A 22,916-nucleotide genomic window follows, 5' to 3' on the forward strand; every position below is an offset into this window, starting at 1 on the left:
GACATACATATTTGCTCATCACAATGTTCTTGTTGTATACTAAGGATTCATGACATATTTTCATTAAAAAACAAAACCAGGGGTGCCTGAGTGGCTCAATTAGTTGGCTGAGTGTCTGCCTTTGGTTCAGGTCATGATCCCGGGTCCTGGTATCGAGCCCCAAGTCAAGCTCCCTGCTCAGGAGGAGAACCTGTCTCTCTCTCCCCCTCTGCTTGTGTGCATTCTCTCTCACTCACTCTGTCTCTCAAAAATAACACTAAAAAAATTTTTTAAAGGAAAAAAAAAATGGCAGTGGTAACTGTATGCTGCAGATGAATCCTACTCAAATGGTAAGAGAGATCACTTTCTTAGGCGGTAATTTTTTTAAAAAGATTTTATTTATTTATTTCAAGAAGAATAGGAGCAAGGGGAGGGGAAGGGGAGGAGGGGGAGAGAGAGAATCTCAAGCAGACTCCACATGGAGCACAGAGTCTGATGCAGGACTGGATCTCACAACCCTGAGATCATAACTTGAGCCAAAATCAAGAGTTGGAGGGAGGGGTTTAGTGATAAGCCACCCAGACACCCCACTGGGTGATATTTTTGACATGTCCATCAGCTCCTGTATAATGAAGAACACCAAAAATCCTTTGTTCACATCACAAGATCACAAATGCATAATCTGTTCATTTCTGTTTCAGAAAAGGCCAGCCTCTGCCTCTCATATTGTAAGCTCCTTGAGATTTGGAGCCATGTCTGTCTAGATTACTGCTGTATTCTAGTGCCAAGTCCAGTAGCCAGGACATAATACACACTTGATTTAATTTAATTTTTTAAAACTTGTTTAAGTGAACTCTTAGGCAATTCCAAGTGGGCTATACATGTTTTCCTAATAATAAGGCTATTAGATTAAAAAACAATCAGGATAGAGGCACCTGGGTGGCTCAGCAGTTAAGTGTCTGCCTTTGGCTCAGATCGTTATCCTGGGGTCCTGGGTTCAAGTGTTGCCAGGCTCCCTGCAAGGCGCTTGCTTCTCCCTCTGCCTATGTCTCTGTCTAGCTCTATCTCTCATGAATAAATAAATAAAATCTTAAAAAAAAATCAATCAGGATAAAATAAGCAAACAATCAGGATGGGGGATTAGGACCAAAACTTCAATCCTGATTTATTTTAAGATTTTATTTATTATTTAAGTGAGAGAGAACGAGAGGGAATGGGAAGAGCAGGCTCACCCCAACTTGGAGCTTGATCCCAGAAACCTGAGTTCATGACCTGAGCTGAAGGCAGATGATTAACAAACTGACCCACCCAAGAGACCTTCAACCTTGAATTAAATCCAATTAAAACAAGGTAAGTGCTGGCTTTGTTTCTAATGGGGAATAACCAAAAGCATTCTTCTATTTTAATACTTTGTTCCATACTTTTACATATATATGCTTTATTCTAGACATAACAGGGAAATTATACTGTGCAGTAATATTACTCTGCAACTTTTTATTAAAATTACATAAAATGTGTATTTCAATTTTGTAAAAGTATTAGAAATTCAAGATTATCTCTGAATTAAAAAGAAAAAAAGAGGGATCCCTGGGTGGCGCAGCGGTTTGGCGCCTGCCTTTGGCCCAGGGCGCGATGCTGGAGACCCGGGATGGAATCCCACGTCAGGCTCCCGGTGCATGGAGCCTGCTTCTCCCTCTGCCTGTGACTCTGCCTCTCTCTCTCTCTGTGACTATCATAAATAAATAAAAAATTAAAAAAAAAAAGAAAGAGAAAAAGAGGGACGACTAGGTGGCTTCGCTGGTTGAGCGGCTGCCTTTGGCCCAGGCCATGATGCCAATGTTCTGAGCCCTGCATCAGGCTCCCTGCTCTGCATGGAAGGGGGTGGGGTGGGGGGCAGGGAGGCTGCTTCTCCCTCTTCTTCTGCTATTCCCCTTACTTGTGTTCGCTGGCTCGGGCTCTCTCTCTCTCTCTCTCTCTCTCTCTCAAATAAATAAAATAGAAATCTTAAAAGGTGGGGGGCAAAAAAGACAACGGGTAAACACATCAAGAAGTTATGTATGTGATAATGTTAAGGATACGAATAGTCAAAGCAATCTCAAAAAAGAATAAAGAGCACAAACTACTCAATGGCAAGTGATTTTTAGTAAAGGTGCCAAATCAATTCAATGAGGAAAGAAAAGTCTTTTAACAAATATTGTTGAAGCTAGATAGGTCAAGTAGAAAAAAAATTAATCTCAAACCTGCCATCCAATCTACAAAAACTATTTAAACATGGATTATAGACTAACACCCAGAGAATTTCTAGAAAAAGAACAGAAGATATCTTCATGACCCTTCGTTAAGCAAAAAAGTCCTGGCCAGGTCATAAAAAAGCACAAACCATAAATTTTCTTAAATTGATACATCAGACTTTATGAAAATTAAGTCTTCTGTTCATCCACAGATACCATTAAGAAAATGGACAAATGGACCATAGATTTTTTTTAAAAAATTACTCACAGCTCATATATCTAACAAAGGACTCTTATCTAGAATATATATTGAATTTTGACAGTCAACAATAAAAACACAAACAACCTAATTTCTGAAAGTAAGATTTGTATAGATAAATATGTCTGTTAATTTTTTTTTAATTTTTTATTTATTTATGATAGTCACACAGAGAGAGAGAGAGAGGCAGAGACATAGGCAGAGGGAGAAGCAGACTCCATGCACCGGGCAGCCCGACGTGGGACTCGATCCCGGGTCTCCAGGATCGCACCCTGAGCCAAAGGCAGGCACTAAACCGCTGCGCCACCCAGGGTTCCCAGATTAATAAGTCTTAAGAATGGAAGACATAGCAATGTCCAATACTTACAGGTAATCAACACCACTAATCATCAAGGAAATGCACATTAAAACCATAATGAGCTATGATCATATACTCACAAAAATACTAAAGTAAAAAATGTTAAATAGGATATGGAGCATATGGCACTCTCATACTTACTGACAGGAGTGTAAAAGGTACAACTATTTTGGACTGTTGCAGAACTGCTTAGCAGTTTTTTATAAAGTTAAACATACATCTTACCCAATGACTAATTCAACCCCAAAAGAAATTAAAATGTATGTTCACAAATGTATGTTTATAGCAGTCTTCTTCATAATAGCGAAAAACTGGAACCAACCCAAATGTCTACCAACAGGTGAATGGATAAACTCATGTACATCCACACAAAGGAATATGACAATATTAAAAAGGAAAAAGCCACTAATTCACATAATTACATTGTATAAAACTCAAAAACACAAAAGCCAGACAGAAAAGAATACATACTATATGATTCCACTTACATGAAAAGAAATACAGGGGGAGAAATGAGATACTGGTTGCAGGAGGTAAGGAGGTCTTTCCTGGTAAATATAAGTTTTCTAACTCTTATTTAGGACTATGGTTATACAAAAGTAGACAACCATAAAAAATTTATTAGACTGAACACAGCATCTGTGTATTTTATTTGAATTATATATATTTTTAAAAATCAGCTTAAAGGATTCCACCAGCTATTCTTCTCCCCTCCTTTACAGGAAGTTTTTCTTGGTATGATCTTTTTGGCATGTAGATATCACTCAGGCTATCTCTACATCAGATCTCTGTACAATAGCTATGAAAGAGTCTTCTTTCAACTCTTCTGTACTGCCAGCTTATGCCATCCTTCAAATTTCCTGCAATATTTCATCCTTGAAGGCTAAGTTTAATAATCAGATCCATGTTCTTCCAACCTGACTGACCAGCATTCACTTCTAATCAGTAACAGGTGAGGGGAATGGTGCCAGGGTGGGCCTTATGCCAAAGTGACAATTTTTCCCCTATTCTAGAGCAAACACCCTTCTTAAACTCTAAGTCATCTGAATAGAATGACATCTGGAAATACACTACAATGCCATGTGTTTGTCCCCTTTGGCTGATAGCTGTAAGGCACTGCAGGCAAAGGGTTGCTGTGCCAGCTTCGTGGGGCACTGCAGAGCATAACAACTCTACAACCTGTTAATATGGACAAAGTGCAAAAGACTTGATTGAAGGCAAAGTAGCAGCAAATGGGTGCAAGCACAAGTTCTTTTAGTAAAATTCCCTTGGTTAGGATTCTTTCCCCAAAATAAGAGGAATTGCTTATCTCATTTCCATATTCAACTTAGGCTTCATTTCTCTACTTATATAGCCTTGACTTTTCAATTCCATCAATTTTCAAGGATCTATTTTTCAAAAACTAACACTCTTGGGCACCTGGGTGGAGCTCAGGCGGTTAAACATTTGCCTTTAGTTCAGCTGTCCTGGGATAGAGGTCCATGTCTGGTTCCCTGCTCAGTTACATCTGCCTCTCCCTCTGCCCCTCCCCCTACTTGTGTCCTCTCTCTCTCAAATAAATAAATAAATAAATAAATAAATAAATTTTTAAATATTTTTTTTTAATTTTTTATTTATTTATGATAGTCAGAGAGAGAGAGAGAGAGGCAGAGACACAGGCGGAGGGAGAAGCAGGCTCCATGCACCGGGAGCCTGATGTGGGATTCGATCCCGGGTCTCCAGGATCACGCCCTGGGCCAAAGGCAGGCGCCAAACCGCTGCGCCACCCAGGGATCCCTAAATTTTTAAATATTAATTAGTTACCAAGGGAATTACACCCAACATAAATCAATTCAATCCTATAAATTGCCTTTAAAAATATTACAAAATTTTAGAGATGTAGAAAATTTGCAACATTTTAATTGGTATACAAACACCAAAGCAGTTACCCATAAAGGAAAAAAATCAGGTGTGTGTGTGTGTGTGTGTGTGTGTTGGCAGGAGGCCATTAATTTTTGGTCTTACGTTGTTTCTGCAACCGTTTGTTTTATTCTTATGTAAGTTGTGACGTTTTGATGTTATTTGTATTATGCAGCCATTTATTTACAGCACTAAAAAGCGACCAACTAAAAAAAAAAAAGTGACCAACTGATAACAAAGGAAAACTGATTTAAAAGCCTTTCTTCATATACTCATGAATACAATACACCTTTTCTTAATACATGCTGATAATAAAGCAGCTTTCCAATTTTTTTCTTCAGGTTTCCAATTTACTTAAGGTTTGAGTAGGGGGACTTTCTTGCACAGAAGGATAATAGAAGTCAAGAAGCAATAAGAATAATAAATATTACTCCCATTCCATTCATTTGCAAACAATAACATAACATTTATTTATTATGTGCAAAGAATGGTACTAACCACTCTGTTAACAGTGTATTTACACACCATGGAAGGTACCACCAAGATTAACGCTTTACTCAGCCAGAAAAAAAAACTCAAGGAAGTAAAATTAAGTCCAAGGTCATATAGTTAAGATGTGACAGTTCTGTTTGAGTTCTGAGCCTGTAACTATAGCAAAAGAAATCTACACTGAATGATGCTGAAAGGGTAAATTATTAGACGGCTAGCACTCAATCAAGTTTGTACATTGTGACCAAGAATTTAATGAGAAAAGAAATGAACATTGATCTTAGAGGAGAGACTTCATATTTCTGTACAGTTTCTGTCTTTCTTCACAGATCTGTGAAGTTAAATGTAGAGTCTATAGCTGAAATGGGCCCAAGTTAGAATACTGCAAAGTAGAAGCTATTAAGTAGGAACCCATTTATGTCCTCAGCTGATAATCAGAGAGGCTTCTGACAAAGCAAGCCCACTCTGTCAAATGAATGGATTGAAGAGTAAGAAAAATTAAAACCGTAATTTTGAAAATGTTGGCACCACACCTGTATAGATTCTCAAAATTAATTATCTTCCCAGTATAGATCATCAAAATAAATGATTAAAAAAAAGCCATTTCCTTCAGTATTTCCAAAAGAAAAAGGGGTAAATACGATGTATAGGCACAAATATAAGGGATCAATACCCATCACTGCTCATTCAAATTACTGTTTTAGGGGTGCCTGGGTGGCTCAGTGGATTAAGTGTCTACTTTTGGCTCAGGGTATGATCTCAAGGTCCTGGGATCAAGCTCCACGTCAGGCTCTCCATTCAGGGGTGCGTCTGCTTTTCCTTCCCCTTCTCTCTCTCCCTCTGTGTTCTCTCTTTCTCAAATAAAGAAAATCTTTTAAAAACTACAATAATAATAACAACCACTACTGCTTTAACAATGACACCCTAAAACATTACCAGGCATTTCTACTGTGTTTTCTAAGAGAGACTGTAGGATAGAAACAGGTCAAAACCAGCTAGAAAATAAGATCTCTTTGGCAAACATTTTAGTGACGCAATTAGCACCTACTCAATTCATCTGTTAAGATAGCTCAATCTTATTTTGGCAGTAAACTAAAATTGGTATGGGGGAAGATGGAATAAACATGGCAATAAATGAACTGGGAAAAGTACCAACTCTGGGATCTTATCGACAGCTTCACCCAATAGAGAATATAAGTCCTTGAGGTGGAGCATACTCTGTTTGGAATGGTTTATCTTGCATTCTTCTTTGAAACTCTGTGCTTCTTCAGCAAGTAGGAGCAGAAATAAGAATATGCTGCAGCAAAAGGCTACAGCTGCACCTTGCAGATGTCAGGCTGTGAGCTCTGTGATCAGCAACCGTGCAGTCTGTGTTGCTGGCTTGTTCCCTCCTGGTCATTGCCCCATCAAGTCAGCACTATGGGTGTGCCCAGAGAACTGTGAGAGGTTCTTCCTGTTAAACAGATCCCTTTGGAATCAAAGCAAAGGAAAAAGAAATTATCTGGGAACTGACAGTCATCATAGAAATTTCTCTTCAAGATTTTATATTCCTGCCTTTTAAAGACCAAGCCTGGGGGGAAAATTGCTGATATGATGGCAATGTCTCAGTTTCTCCTCCGTAAAAATAAAAATACTACCACCATGTTTTTATTGCCCCATCCCTTGGTGGGGGGAGGTATATAAAGATAAACAGATTTGAAAATTAAAAGTACAATGCAAATATAAGGGTGCACTATAGTGCAGACTAAATCGAAAGAACGTAAGTGGAAGGTAGATGGGCACTTTAGCAGGGCAAATAACCATGTGGCCATCACAGCAAACTTCTAAGTTCTGATATCTACTTATATATTAAGAGGAGATCTCCAATAGAAATTAAACAGACACAGAGCCTATAAAACAGACTGTTCCCTCTCCAAAGTTTGACTGCCTTCCTTGATTCAGTCACTTTGGAAACTTCTACTTTAAGGCTCAACCCAAACCTCACCTCATTAGCCCACCCAGAGACTCAACTGCCCTCTGACAGAGTGAAACTTTCCCAAATCTGCCCTCTCACAGATCCTTATAGATACCTGCATGAAAGGAGCGCCCAGATGGCTCAGTCAGTTAAGGGCCTGCCTTCAGCTCAGGTCATGATCCCAGGGTCCTGGAATTGAGCCCCACTTCGGGCTCCTTGCTCTGTGGGAAGCCTGCTTCTCCCTCTCCCTCCGTCCCTCCTCCCACTCATGCTCTCTCTCTCTCTGCTCTCTCAAATAAATAAATAAAATCTTAAAAACAAAAACAAAACAAAACAAAAAAACCTGAGCAATGTCCTTTGTCATAATGTGCCACCATTTGTTTGTGACTGTCTCTCTGAGCGATCCAATGGAGTTCCTTGAGCTCTTGGCTTTTATAGCCATAGCAATTACCTAGCATATCTGATACCTAGCATATCATAGAGCCTAGAAATTCCAGTTAGCTAAAATGCAATATAGACAGGTTTCTATACCTTTTCTATTAGAGCAGAACTTCTCAAGCTGTATGCCAAGAAACAATGAAGAGGTATGAATGACTGGGTGTACTGAGATATTGATTTCCTCAGCCTGGAATGACCAATCAGAATTACCAATTTCTCTGTGTGCTATAATGTGAAAAGGTTGGAAAGCAACAAATAAACCTATAGTGAAGATTTAGGTTTTTAAAAAAATATTAAACTAATACAAAAGTAGGGCTAAACACTATATAAATGGTGACATCTATACATATTGAGGCATTCAGAAAGAATGTGACTAGGGGCACCTGCGTGGCTCAGTTGGTTCAGCAGCTCCGGTTGTGGTCCTGGGGTCTTGGGATTGAGTTCCACATCAGGCTCCCCCCAGGGGACCTGGTTCTCCCTCTGCCTAGATCTCTGCCACTCTCTGTGTCTCTCTCATGAATAAATCTTTTAAAAAAGAAAAAATGTGACTAGAATCTCTTCAACAAATAAATGGTGTTGGGAAAACTGGATAGCAAAATGCAAAAGGATGAAATTGGACCACCTTCTTCACCATACACAAAAATAAACTCAAAATTGATTAAGGACCAAAATATGAGACCTGAAACCATAAAAATCCTAGAAGAGTCTCAGGCAGTAATTTCTCTGACACTGGCCATAACATCATTCTAGGTATGTCTCCTGAGGCAAGGGAAACAACAACAAAAAGAAACTATTGGGACTATATCAAAATGAAAAGCTTCTGCACAGCAAAAGAAACAACCAATAAAACTAAAATACAACCTATGGAATGGGAGAAGATGTTTGCAGATGACATATGCAGTAAAAAGTTAGTATCCAAAATATGTAAGATAAGGCACCTGGCACCATGCTCACTAGTCAGTGGTAGAGCATGCTACTCTTCATCTCCAGGTAGTGAGTTCAAAGGTCTCACATTGGATGCAGATTACTTAAAAACAAAACAAAAATATACAAAGAATTTATATAACTCAACATAAAAACACCCAAATAATCCAACTAAAAGTGGGCAGAAGACATGAACAGACATTTCTCCCATGAAGACATACAAATGGCCAACAGATACATTAAAAGATACTCATCATCAGGGAAATGCAAATCAAAACCACAATGAGACATCACCTCACACAGGTCAGAATGGCTAAAATCAAAAACATAAATGTTGGTGAGGATACAGTGAAATAGGAACCCTCACACACTGTTGGTGGAAAGGCAAACTGGTGCAGCCACTGTAGAAGACAGTATAGAACTTACTCAAAAAATTAAAGATAGGGATACCTGGATGGCTCAGCAGTTGAGCATCTACCTTTGGCTCAGAGTGTGATCCTGGGATCTCGGTCGAGTCCCACATCAGGTGCCTCCTGGCTAGCCTGCTCCTGTCTCTGTCTCTGTGTGTGTGTCTCTCATGAATAAATAAAATCTTTAAAAAAAATTAAAGATAGAACTGCCCTATAATCCAGTAATCACATTACTGGTTATTTACCCAAAGAATATGAAAACACTAAGGGGATGTTGGGATGAAAGGTATACATGCTCCCCTACATTTACTGCAGCTTTATTTACAATAGACAAATTATGGAAGCAGCCCAAGTGTCCATCAATAGATGAACAGAAAAAGATGTGTGTGAGTGGTGGAATATTATTCAACCATAAAAAAAGAATGAGATCTTGTCATTTGCAACAACATGGATGGATCTACAGAATGTAATGCTAAGTGAAATAAGCCAGTCAGAGAAAAACAAGTACCATATGACTTCCCTCGTGTGTACAATTTAAGAAACAAAACAAATGAATAAAGGTGGGGGGGAGAGAGGCAAACTAAAAAACAGACTCTTACCTATAGAGGACAAACAGATGGTTACCAGAGAGGAGGTGGTGAAGTTGTAAAATAGGTAAAGGGTATTAAGAGTACACTTATCTTGAGCAACACTGAGTAATAATACATGGAATTGTTGAATCACTATACTATACACCTTAAATCTAACACTGTATATTAACTATACTGGATTTAAATTTAAAAATAAATACATAAAATGAAATAAAAAAGAATATGACTAGAATAATTGTTTCACATACTGTTCACTAGAAAATAAATGCTTGAGAACACTGGCATCAGGTAAAACATCATATCCTGAAAGAGAAAAATAACATAGCCACCTTGCATAGCAGTCAGTCTGTGTAAACACCATATGGTTTGCTAATTTAATCAAAAAGAACCCCAGAATTTACTTTTTCATCTTGTAGATAAAAAAATGAAAATAAAGTTGCTAGAAATATTTCAGAAATTATTTTGGCACCCCCAAATGTCTAATAAAATACATATAGCACCCAAGCTTATTCAGTTTTCTAAACCCCCTTTGAAAGCACAAAAACCCTTTACAGGCCACATTAAAACCAACAACTGATAAGCTCACTCTTTTCGTTTTCATTTGTATTTAAAACCAATCATAGGACGACTAGGTGGCTCAGTGGTTGGGTGTCTGCCTTTGGCTCAGGGCATGATGCCGGAGTCCTGGGATCGAGTCCCACATGGGGCTCCCTGCACGGAGGCTGTTTCTCCCTCTGCCTGTCTGTGCCTCTCTCTCTCTCTCTCTCTGTCTCCCATGAATAAATAAATAAAATCTTTTATAAACAAACAAACAAATCATTACTTTGCATCGCATCATTCCCCCAATCCGGTTTAAATCCTCTGGCCCTCTCTATTCAACCGACAACAGACAAAATTCTGACTGTCACAATCTCTTGCCTATATATCACTTCAAAATGTTCTCCCTGAAAAAAAAAAAAAAAAAAAAAAAACAAAATGTTCTCCCTGACTTTAAGACTATCTCGATGAAATACACCTTTCGCCCAGAAGCCTCCATCACCAAAATTCCAATCAAGTCACATTTCTTTGATTAAATCAAAAACAGAAATAACAAACTCTGAAAGCTGTTAATGGTCCTGAACACAGCAGAAGATATGCTGTATAACCAAGATACTGACTACCTTTCTAGACTTATTATCCTCTACTTTTGACCTGATACTTTACAGGGAACCTTTTCTTAATCTTCTCCAGGCTTTTATTCATACATGAACAGCTGACCTCAGTATCACCTCTTCCCAGCATACCCTTTCCTGATTCACTAGGCTAGGATAAAAGACTCTTTTGAGATAGGTGTTCTCTAACCAGATGATGAAAACAAGGTAAAAACACAAAGTTTTTAGCTAAAAGGTTAATGTAGGGCTGAGTGGCAACAGCTTCATTCACTCAGGATCCTTCTTCAAATTCCTTGGTTCTTGGTCCTCTGCTGGTTTTAAGGGCTTTTAAATCTTTTATCATATACCACCTAAAAATCTAAGTTTTTTTTAAAGATTTTATTTATTTATTTATTCATGACAGACACAGAAAGAGAGGCAGAGACATATGAAAAGGGAGAATGATTGTGAGGGGCTTGATTCAAGGACCCTGGGACCATGACCTGAGCCAAAGGTGGACACTCAACTACTGAGCCATCCAGGCTTCCCACCACCTAAAAAATCTATCTGGAAACAAGTAAACAGACCTTGCAAATTATTTGTAAAGACGAGGGGATTATTAAATTAGTCCTGCACTATTATGAATGTTTTCACATGTACATTTCATGCCTCACTGAGAGCTATATTTCTTTAAACCTTACTCCAAATTCTTTAGCCTTTCATTTGGTGATTTCCTGCCTATGCTCAAAAAGATATATGTAACATCACAGGTAGAGTCAAGACTGTACTCCACAATTAACTATCATCTTCAACCTTCATCATATGTTCTCAAAAGGTGAGAGGCACAGTGTGTCATATAAAATGCTGAACCTTTTATACCCATCACCTCTTTGCATACTCAAAATCACCACCTTTTCAGGTGGGACCATCCTCACCCTTTCCATACTTACCTCTACTTAACCTGGATTTCTTAAGCCCTTTCCCTCTCTCCTTAGCATTTCTCTCTTTTTTTAAAAAAGATTTTATTCATGAGAGACAGAGAGGCAGAGACACAGGCAGAGGGAGAAACAGGCTCCATAAAGGGAGCCCAATGTGGGACTTAATCCTGGGACTCCAGGATCATGCCCTGGGCCGAAGGCAGGTGCCAAACCGCTGAGCCGCCCAGGGATCCCCCACATTTCTCAGTTTTTAAAAAAGATTTTATTTATTTATTCATGAGAGAAACAGAGAAAGAGGCAGAGAAAAAGGCAGAGGGAGATGCAGGCTCCCGCAGGAACCCCAACACAGGACTCAATCCCAGGAACTCAGGATCACGACCTGAGCCAAAGGCAGATGCTCAACCACTGAGCCACCCAGGCGTCCTGCATTTTTCATTTAACAAAAAACAAACAGAAAAAGATTTTATTTATTTATTTGAGCAAGAGAGAGATTGAAGGAGAGAGAGAGGGGGAGTAGGGGGAGGAGCAGAGGGAGAGGAAGAAGTAGACCCCTACTAAGCAGGCAACCCAGGGTAGGGCTGGATCCTGGGACCGTGGATCATGGCCTAAGCAGAAGGCAAATGCCCAACTTACTGAGCCACTCAGGTGCCCCAGCATTTCTCATTTTTGTATACAATCAAGCATTTTTAAAATATATAAAAAATATATCTTGTAGACTACATATATTACTTATTAATCATCTACTACCTTTTTCTCCCAAAGTGAGCACTTAATAAGTATTTACATAAATGGAAGAATAACAATGAGGGCAGAGAGGCTCCTGGGTGGCTCAGTAGTTGAGCATCTGCTTTCCACTCAGGTCATGATCCCGCTCAGGTCATGAATCTGAGATTGAGTCCCACATCCGGCTCCTGAGAAGAGCCTGTTTCTCCCTCTGCCTATGTCTCTACCTACCCCCCCACCATAAATAAATAATTCTTAAAACAACAACAACAACAACAACAACAACAATGAGGGCAGATATGCTAATTATTTGGAAGTATTCTCTCTTGCTCAATAGTCAATTCATCAAGAAGTTCTGAAAATTCTACCTACCTGGGATGCCTGAGTAGCTTAGCAGTTGGGCATCTGCCTCTGGCTCAGGGTATGATCCCGCAATCCTGGATAGAGTTCCACATCAAGCTCCTTGCAGGGAGTCTGCTTCTCCCTCTGCCTATGTCTCTCTCTCTCTCTTTCTCTCTCTCTCTCTCTCTCTCTGTCTCTCATGAATAAACAAGATCTTTAAAAAAATTAAAAAAGAAAGAAAAGGAAATTCTACTACCACCAAACATACCAGCAAAACATACCAAAATCATTTATCTTGCACTACCATGAACCTAATCCAAACTTTTTACTTCTAGTTTTATTGCTGTCAGCCATGCCCTCATACAATTCTTTCTCTGTACCACAGGAAAGGTGATCCTTATAAAATATAAATAAGGTCATGCTACTTCCCCTTCACTGGGTACCAATCACTCTTAGAATAAAATCCAAATTCCTCGCCCTGGTTTACAAACATCTATTAGAGCTGTCTTCTCTCTCTCTAACTTCTTCTCTATCCTCTTCTTTTCATGTACTACACTCGTCATTATTGTACCAATTGAACATATCAAGTTCATTCCCACCATAAGACTTTCGCATACCTTTCTCTGTCTGGAATATTCTTGCATATGCTATCCCCTAGGTTAACTTGTTTATTGTCATTCAGATAACAGCTCAGTTTACTTCTTCAGGGAGCCCTAAATTGACCAGTACTCTTCTTGTTAACTATATTTATTGCTCAGTACTTCATTTCCTTTATCCCAACTTAGAAATATTCCTTAAAAACAAAAAACTCAAACTTTCATGAACAGTACAAAGAACTCCCTTGATATCATTCACTTAAATTCATTATCATGGGGCAGCCCAGGTGGCTCAGTGGTTTAGCACCGCCTTCAGCCCAGGGCGTGATCCAGGAATCCAGGGTTTGAGTCCCACATCGGGCTCCCAGCACGGAGCCCGCTTCTCCCTCTGCCTGGGTCTCTGCCTCTGTGTGTGTTGTGTGTCAATCATGAATAAATAAATAAAATCTTAAAAAAAAGAGAGAGATAAAGAATATAATGAGAGGACTGGACATGAGTTTCTTTAAAGCATATTTATAAAAAAATTAAATAGAACTTCTAGAAAGGAAATACCCAATGAACATTTTGAAGAGCATATCAGACGGAGTTAAAAAGTGGAGCACTAGAAGATAGTGCTGAGGAAATCACCTAGTATGCAGTACACAAAGACATAAGGTAAAAAATACAAAAGATAGTAAACAGAATAGTATAAGAGAATATGACATACATCTAGCAGAATTCTAGGAGATAAAAGAGCAAAAGAGAGTAGGGAAAGGAGGCACTATTCAAAGAGGTCATAGACAAAAATTTTCTAGAACTGAAGACCTGAATTCTCAGATTAAAGGAGTATACTAAGTCCTCAGTACAAATAAATCCACAACTTACCTCACCATAGTACTACTGCAGAACACCAAGCCTAAAGAAGAAAATCTTAAAAATAACCACGGAGGAAAATATAACCCAACAAAGGAACAAAAACCAATGTGACTGGAAGCAGACTTCACATCTCCAGAACACCACAAATCACCACTCAAGTGCTCATGGAAAATAACTATCAGCTTATACCATCTAACCTCTGTTAACCATCATTAAAATAAAAGTGAAATAAAGATATTTTCAGACACATAAAAAAGAATTTACCACTCATAGACTATTTCTCTAAGAACTATTAACAGAGGTAGTTAGGCAGGAAGGAAAATTAACCAAGAAGGAAAAATTATAATAAATATGAAATAATGAGTAGATAATGATAATAAACCTGAATTAATATTAGATGTAAAAATAATTATTCTTTCAACTAGAGGTGAGTTATAAAAGTGACAATCAAATCCTTGACAGTGGTAATATATTGAGATTGACAAGTTCTGAATCATGAAATGTTGTAAATAAAATCTTAAAAAAAAAAACCTAATATGATACTAATAAGTCTAAATACAGCACTAACCCATTAAACATAAACAGACCAATTACCACGTAAAAGAATATGTCTAGATTGAATTCAAACAAACAAGTTCCAAGTATTTGATATTCATAGGACTCATGTCGAAACCCTAGCAGTGCTGAAAGGTTAAAAAAATGATGAAAACAGGCAAATGTATTAGCAAATGTTAGTATTAGAGAAAATAGGCTTTAATCCAAAAAACCATGATTCAGGACCAAAAATGGTCATTTTTTTTAAAGATTTTATTTATTTATTCATGAGAGACACACAGAGAGAGGCAGAGACAGAGGCAGAGGGAGAAGCAGGCTCCTCGAGGGGAGCCTGATGTGGGACTAGATCCTGGGACCACAGGATCACACCCTGAGCTGAAGGCAGATACTCAACCACTGAACCACCCAGGCATCCCTAAAAACAAGGTCCTTATCCAAATGACAAAAGAATGATTCATTAGGAAAATATAATAATTCAGAACTAAGTATGTATACAACATAGGTTCAAAAACAAGATTTTGACAGAATTGCCAAGAAAAGTGGATAACACAAATCACAGTGAAAGTTTTCATACATCTTGCTTAAAAGCCAGTAAGACTGAAAAATTTATAACTATATATCTAAACAACACAAGTTTGACAAATGCCAAGTATTCATTCAGTAGGCAGTAAGAGAATTCTGGAGCTCAAAAGACAAATATGACTTAAAGATATAAACTTAGGAGCTATCAGCATATAGATGTGGATAAACCACAGAAGATGAGACTGCAGAATAAAGGGTACTGAGCAATCACTCTCAAAAGAGTAGGAAATATGGAGCATGGAATATCCTTTGAATGTCTATCTTCAAACTCATCCACTATTTTCATTTGTCCAGTTAAGTGTATGTATTGATTTATATAGGCAAAACAGGAGAAGGTAGATTAAAGTGGCACATTAAACAAACAAACGAACCAAAAAGCTGAAGGACTTTCAAATACTTGTATTGAAGTGTTTGAAAATGACTCCAGAAAACAGAATTCCCAAGTCGAGTCAATGGTTCTCCTGCCCTTCCTCCAGACACGCTTTTCAAAGATGGGGTGTTAGAGAGAGTTCCCTTGGCTTATAAGACAAACACTTCTTTCACTTTCCAAAATAAAGGTGGAAAACAACAATTCTATGTCAATTACCAAATCTGCAATCTTCCTCCTACTTCAGACATGACTGAAGAGCAGTGCCAGGATGGGAGGGTGGAAATAAGGTTCCTACAGCCCAAAACTGAAGTGCAGAGCCAACCATGGGAGTGACGCTTCAATTTTTTTGCTGAGGTACCTCACTGGCCTCACTCCAGTTAAAGCCCTGTTGAAGAATCTCTACTATTAATATTCTTTGGGCAATCAAAGCATATGTGGCTATTTCTCATGCTTCCCTATTTGGGGCAGCAGATATATACTCTGCTTTTGAAGATATAGTTCCCATTCAAAAACAAAAAAAGCTACTGGCATCTTCATTATGGCATTAGATCCAGGAATGGTATGAGCAATTTATTAAAAGGGATGAAGAGAAGGGACGCCTTGGGTGGCCTTCGGCCCAGGGTGTGATCCTAAAGTCCTTGGACTGGGTCCCACATCGGGCTCCCTATAGGGAGCCTGCTTCTCCCTCTGCCTATGTCTCCCTCTGCCTCTCTCTCTCTCTCTCTCTCTCTCTCTCTCTCTGTGTCTCTCATGAATAAATAAAGAAAATCTTTTTAAAATTTTAAAAAATAAAAATAAAAGGGATGAAGAGAAAATCAGTTTTGCACTGAACTGTAGGCTTCTTTTCCTTTGAAAGAATAAAAGAACTATTATCTTTCAGACCGGCCACTAAAGGAAAACCCCATTCTTCATGAAAAACAAAGAAAAACTTTTAAGAACACCTGTACAGATCAAGACAGTAATATCTGATGCAATATCATGCCTACAATCAGTTCCGACTTTTACCAGCTCCGAACTTCAAAAGAAAGCACTTAATTCAGTGCCAGGAGACTGTTTCAAATCTCAACTCTCCTCCTTCCTGACCTAATCTTGCATTAACTCCACTGCTTAAATGAGGCAGCAAATTTAAAAGCTCATAAAAGACTCTACAAAAACTACAAATTATAACCTGCTGTAAATGTAATCACACCACTTTACCTGGAGACTTGCCTTCATAGGTGCTGTTAGGTAAAATGCTAGCTGACAATTCTTCAAATTCTAGGACCTTTTAAAAATTACAGAAGAGAAAGACAAAGAAGAAGAAAGGCAAAAAGACATTTTCCCAACAGAAATGGTCTTAAATTCTGTAATTATTTAGAAGTATCACATAGCTAAGTTTTTTTAAAAACATTTTATTTATTTATTCATGAGAGACACACACTCAGAGAGAGAGAGAGAGAGAGAGAGAGAGAGAGAGAGAGAGGTAGGCTCCTTCACGCAGGGAGCCGGATGCGGGACTCCAGGAACACACCCCAGGCAGAAAGCAGGAGCTAAATCACCCAGGGATCCCCCAGACAGCTATGTTTAAAACACTGAAACTGTTGCTTTACATATCAGAATTATTAAAAATCTTAATTTGAGGGATCCCTGGGTGGCGCAGAGGTTTGGCGCCTGCCTTTGGCCCAGGGCACGATCCTGGAGACCCGGGATCGAATCCCACGTCGGGCTCCCGGTGCATGGAGCCTGCTTCTCCCTCTGCCTGTGTCTCTGCCTCTCTCTCTCTCTCTGTGACTATCATAAATAAATTAATTAATTAATTTAAAAAAAAAATCTTAATTTGAAAAGTTACAAACTGGGCAGCCCAGGTGGCTCAGCAGCTTAGCACTGCCTTTAGCCCAGGGCCTGATCCTGGAGACCCGGGATCAAGTTCCGTATCAGGCTCCCTGCATGGACCCTGCTTCTCCCTCTACCTGTATCTCTGCCTTTCTCTTTCTTTCTCTTTCTCTCTCTCTTTCTGTCTCTCATGAATAAATAAATAAAATTTAAAGAAAAGAAAAGTTACAAACTCAAGATTTTACTTTATGACTGTGCTGCACAACTAAACACTGAGCAGGGCAGCCCGGGTGGCTCAGCGGTTTAGTGCAGCCTTCAGCACAGGGCCTGATCCTGGGGACCGGGATCGAGTCTCACGTCAGGCTCCCTGCAGGGAGCCTGCTTTTCCTTCTGCCTATGTCTCTGCCCTCCCCCCCTCTCTCTCTCTGCGTCTCTCATGAATAAATAAATAAAATATTTATTAAAATAAAAAAAAGCACTGAGCAATTAAAAGATATTAGTCAATTGCCTCCCTAGTAATTTTCTGGGCTACTTACTTAAAAAGCTACCAGATTCCTTTCCTTGATAGGAGTAGTGACTTTGTCAAGGTCACAATCAGGAGCCAAGAACAATTTCTATTTGGGTCTTAAGCCTGGTAACCTGTTTGAGATTACAATCTTGATTTAGACCAATAACCAAAATAAAACACTTACATTTGTTTATGGATGAAGGAAGAAAGAAGTCTAGGATACCAAATTCCTCACTGTGGTATTTATCCTAATAAATAAACTGGAAAAACCATTTGTGTAAACACAGAAGTCAAACAACAAAATGTAAAATTAAAGGATTTAACTAATTTTGACTGCATGCAGTTTTCCCATAAAACATTATCATTTTAAACTAGGCCCCTTTCCTAATGTACTGCCCATCCCAATTAAATTTAATAAACTCAAAAACACATGACCAAAATTTCTGTGTCACCCCCACCCACCCTAGGAGCTTACTCGGCCAATGGTTTGCTTGAATGTTATGGGTGTGATATGAAATATTTAAACCAATGACTAAAATTTTCCATAAAAGCCCATCCAAAGTCTAAAAAGCTTTACCACTCAGAAACAGATTCATCTCCAAACATTTGAAAGATTTACTATTCCACTTATGACACTCTAGTTTTTTTACATTTAACATTTAGGTGTAGGAGGTGGTAAAGGGGGAGAGGGTGTAATTAGTTTTGCTTGTAAAACGTTCATCACAGTTGTAGTGCCAACTGAGCTATACAGCCTATTGGGGGTCTAATAGATTTCAGGGTATTATCGTTTGAGTAATAGAGGTGGGGGTTGTGGTGGAAATCAATAAATGGCTACTACTTCTTTGCACAGACCCATATGGAAGTAATCAAGCGCAAGGGTGGCAGCTGGGGCCAATAACAGTCACCTGCAGTTGAGGGACATGGGGGTTTCAGATGGGTTTTTAATGCTAATTTCCTACAGAAACAATGAGCTAGAAAGAGCAGAGTAACAGACGAGGCCGGATGAAGAGAGACCAGCCAGAACAATGGCTGCACCTGGTGCTGGGAGCAGAGGGACAGAGCCGGCACGCGCCCGCCGGCAGCAGAGGGCACATCTGTCACCCTCCAAGCGGCCCATCCCCCAGCTCTTCCAACAGGGTAAGTAATGCAAGGTCCCTAAACATTAACAGCTTGCCACACAGCAACAGGTTTGAGTTTTTAAGGCTGCTACATTCTCTACACGCACCCTTCTCCCATGACTAAGAATTAGTTAAGAAAGCAGGACTGGTTCCCTGTTTGGAGACTTACTGAAAATATGCAAGAAGCACATTTTAACTAAGTCTGTTGGTTTACTGTGACTCTGATGTTTAAGGGGGACTAAGAAAAATCATATGGAAAGATAAATCTTATTCAGTATGCATGCAAGCATCATGCTTGTTACTTTTTAAAATACAAATAACATCTATTTTTACTTCTATTTTACATGTGAGCAAATTGGGACTTAGAGGTGAAGGTTAAATCAGCTCATGCTTACTAATATTAGCCAAAGCCTATACACAATCTTTTCACTGTTTTTCTTCCATCAGTCCTAACTACAACTAAATAAAAAATAAAGTAAATCTATTTACTTGAGAACTCCAGCTATGAGAAGCAACTAAAGACATATATATGTGTGTGTATATGTGTGTGTGTATGTGTGTATATATATATATATATATATATATATATATATATATTCTCTCTACAGAATTGTACCCAACCTTGCTAGTTATCTCCAACAAGCTGCTCAGGATTGACTGCTAACGGGATTTCCACTAGCTATTGCTTTAAACAAAGCACAGAGTTGCTTTTGCAGATTTAGGCGTGCTTTAGAAAGTAAATACATATGCATTTTAACTTTCTGAGCATAAATATGAAGCCACATAAGTCTTAAACACTGTTTGGAAAGCCCATCCACCAGTGAGAATATAAAACCCAGTTATAGTGGGTTATTTTTCTGCAAGATAGAGTCATCACTAATTCCTGTATTTATTGACGTGAACTTGGAGGGAAAATTAACTACACATTGCAAAGTAGAAACCTTTTAAATTAGACCTCGCTTAGTGCTCGCTTCGGCAGCACATATACTAAAGTAGACCTTGCTGGTTTTAAAAAGGGGTGGGGGAATATGTATATATACAGATAGGTATCTCAGAAGCACACAATTACTCTTCGATTTGGAAAGGTAACAACAGCAGAGCGTAATCGAAAGCATAGAAAGCATAGTAGATATTAACACTGTGTAGCTATGCATCTGACAAAGTCTTTAAGGCACTGCAGTCTAATGAAAACTGAACCTTCCCATCCACTCACCCACCATGTTTCTTTGGACAAAGAGTCTAAATCCTTCTGTTCTAAGTTCTAATCAAATACTGTGCCTCATGAAGGTTCTCTGATTGCCTGAATTAGCAGTAATTTCCAGGACTTACCTACTTTTGTGCATTCATGTACATTTTATCTCCTCTATGTGACTTTATCCCTTACTATATATAACATCACATACAACAGGAAATCAAAAAATGATTGCAAAATGAATGTCCTGAAAATTCACAAGACAATTCCAATCTAAGCTCAACCACCAAGTAGGGTAATTAAACACTAGGCCAGGATGACTTTTTACTGCCTCACTACCCTTTCCTCAGTTTTTCTATCTATAAAATAATGGATTTGATTAGACTGTCCTTAAGATCCTCTTCAATCCTAACATTTTTCTCTGGGGACTTAGGAGCATTTCTAGCATTGAGTGGACTTCAAATAACCTCCAATGAATGATTCAACCAATCTTTCAGATTCACTTAAATTCTTCCAGTTGTGTATAAAAGATATTTATTCGGGATGCCTGGGTGGCTCAGCAGTTGGGCGGCTGCCTTCAGCTCAGGGCAGGATACTGGAATCCTGGGATCAGGTCCTGCAATGGGTTCCTATGAGGAGCCTGCTTCTCCCTCTGCCTGTGTCTCTGCCTTTCTGTGTGTGTGTGTCTGTCATGAATAAATAAATCTTTAAAAATAAAAAAGTTGTTTATTCAAACTCAAAAGCATCCTTCCTTGATATTCCAAAGATGCAATGTAAATGTCACTATCCTCATCATCAGTTTATTGGCAATGTTGTATTATATAATTTCAGTCCAACATGACCCCCTGATTAAAAAAAATCGTTGCTTGGGTCATTCCTGGAAGCCAATTTAGATTTCTGGGGCACTTGGCTGGCTCAGTCTGTAGGGTATGCAAGTCTTGATCTCAGAATCCTCAGTTTGAGCCCCACATTGAGCATGGAGCCAACTTAAAAAAGAGAGAGAGATTTCTTCTTTGCATAGCAGTAAAGCTTCTCACAATACTTTTTTTTAAGATTTTATTTATTTATTCATGAGAGACACACAGAAGCAGAGACATAGGCAGAGGAAGAAGACTGCAGGAAGTCTGATGCAGGAACTCGATCATGGAACCCCAGGATCATGACCTGAGCCAAAGGCAGAGGCTCAACCACTGAACCATCAGGAGCCCTCACAATGCTTTCATAATCTTTAGAAAGTACTATGATTTTCTTTAGTATTCAACTCAAAGATTGTCTTGGTATTATCTAAGTAACACAAGCAACTAGTTTCCTGAACTCTGTGGTACTACTAGTACTTTTAATTAACCACCTTCAGTTTAGTTGCAGTCAGTAGATCTTCACATATTAAAATATATATCATTTACCACTTTTTAATGCTTCTTGAAACTCCAGCATCAGAAGTATTCCTAGTATGGACACACAGCATATGCAGATCCCTTTTGTAAGCCCTTCACAGAAGATCCAGCCTACGCTACACTTCAGCAGTGAGTTGTCTTCTCCCCACTCTTCCAAGGAGCACATCTCCCAGGGTGCAATTAATGCTTGCTCACTGAAGGAGTGTCATGTAAATTCCATATGCCCTTCTCAAATATTCAGGCAAGTCCCTAAAGATGCTGAACTGTTCACCTATCAAAACAAACTCAGAGGAAAAAAAAAACCCAAGATAAAAACCCCAAAATTTGAAAATTCTTACTAATTTGGCCAATCTGGTAAAATAGAATACTTATAAAAAAGATTCCTGTGCTCGATTCGGCAGCACATATACTAAAAAAGATTCCTTTAAAAAGTCTCCCCCACCTCAAGAGATCTGACTGCAAAATTGAAAGAAAAAACTGAATTGTACTATCCTCTTAAAATAATTACCCAACTGACATAATTGAGGGTTGAAGAACTTTAAGGAATAAATGTATTTTCTTAAATTCCTATTTGAAAACGAGTAGAATTTTCAACAATAAAAAAAAATTTAAACAGTACTGTGACAAGACAGTATAATTCAGTATCTCACTCCTGTTGACTTTTTCAGAAGTTCTGCTCTGATATAACAGGCTCATTTACATTACAATACTTAAAATGCTTTCCAAATCATTTATAATCATAGCGAGGCTTAACAAAGAAAGCATATGACATTCATAACAGATAAGAATGATCTGGGAGGTAGGTACAGTGAAGAGGAAGGTACCAAGAAAACTAGAGTTCTACACAAGATCCATTCTTAGCAAGAATTTGAAGTTAAAAATGCAAAGGGTGTATGGGGTACCTGGCTGTCTCAGTATGTGGACCCTGCAACTTTTGATCGCAGGGTTTTGAGTTCAAGCCCCAAGATGGGTGTGATTACTTAAAAATAAAATCTTAAGAAGAAATGCAAAGGGTTTAGGAACCAATACAGCAAAATAATGAACATCTAGAAACTTCTGAAACTAATTTGAATGCCTTCTATTTGCCAAATTTTCCCCAAAAATGACAACAGGCAGGAATTGCACAAACTAGAGACCCAAAGAGAATAAGTAACTTGCTTGAGATCAGAAAACTAGTGAAAAATGGCTGTATAATATGTGTAACTCCCAAACCCCATGCAGTCTCCCTCCCCTTAGGTATCTGGATTTGGAGGCCTGGAAGACATGAATA

The 22,916-nt window shown here is 38.7% G+C and overlaps 1 protein-coding gene across 6 annotated transcripts in view; it reads right to left on the reverse strand.

Annotated features, from left to right (window-relative positions):
* The window catches only part of CBFA2T2 (CBFA2/RUNX1 partner transcriptional co-repressor 2), a 150,009-nt gene that overhangs the window by 65,743 nt on the left and 61,350 nt on the right, over positions 1-22,916 (reverse strand). The window lies entirely within an intron of this gene.

The sequence above is a fragment of the Vulpes vulpes genome, chromosome 14, assembly GCF_048418805.1.
Source record: "Vulpes vulpes isolate BD-2025 chromosome 14, VulVul3, whole genome shotgun sequence".
Classification (NCBI taxonomy): Eukaryota; Metazoa; Chordata; class Mammalia; order Carnivora; family Canidae; genus Vulpes; species Vulpes vulpes.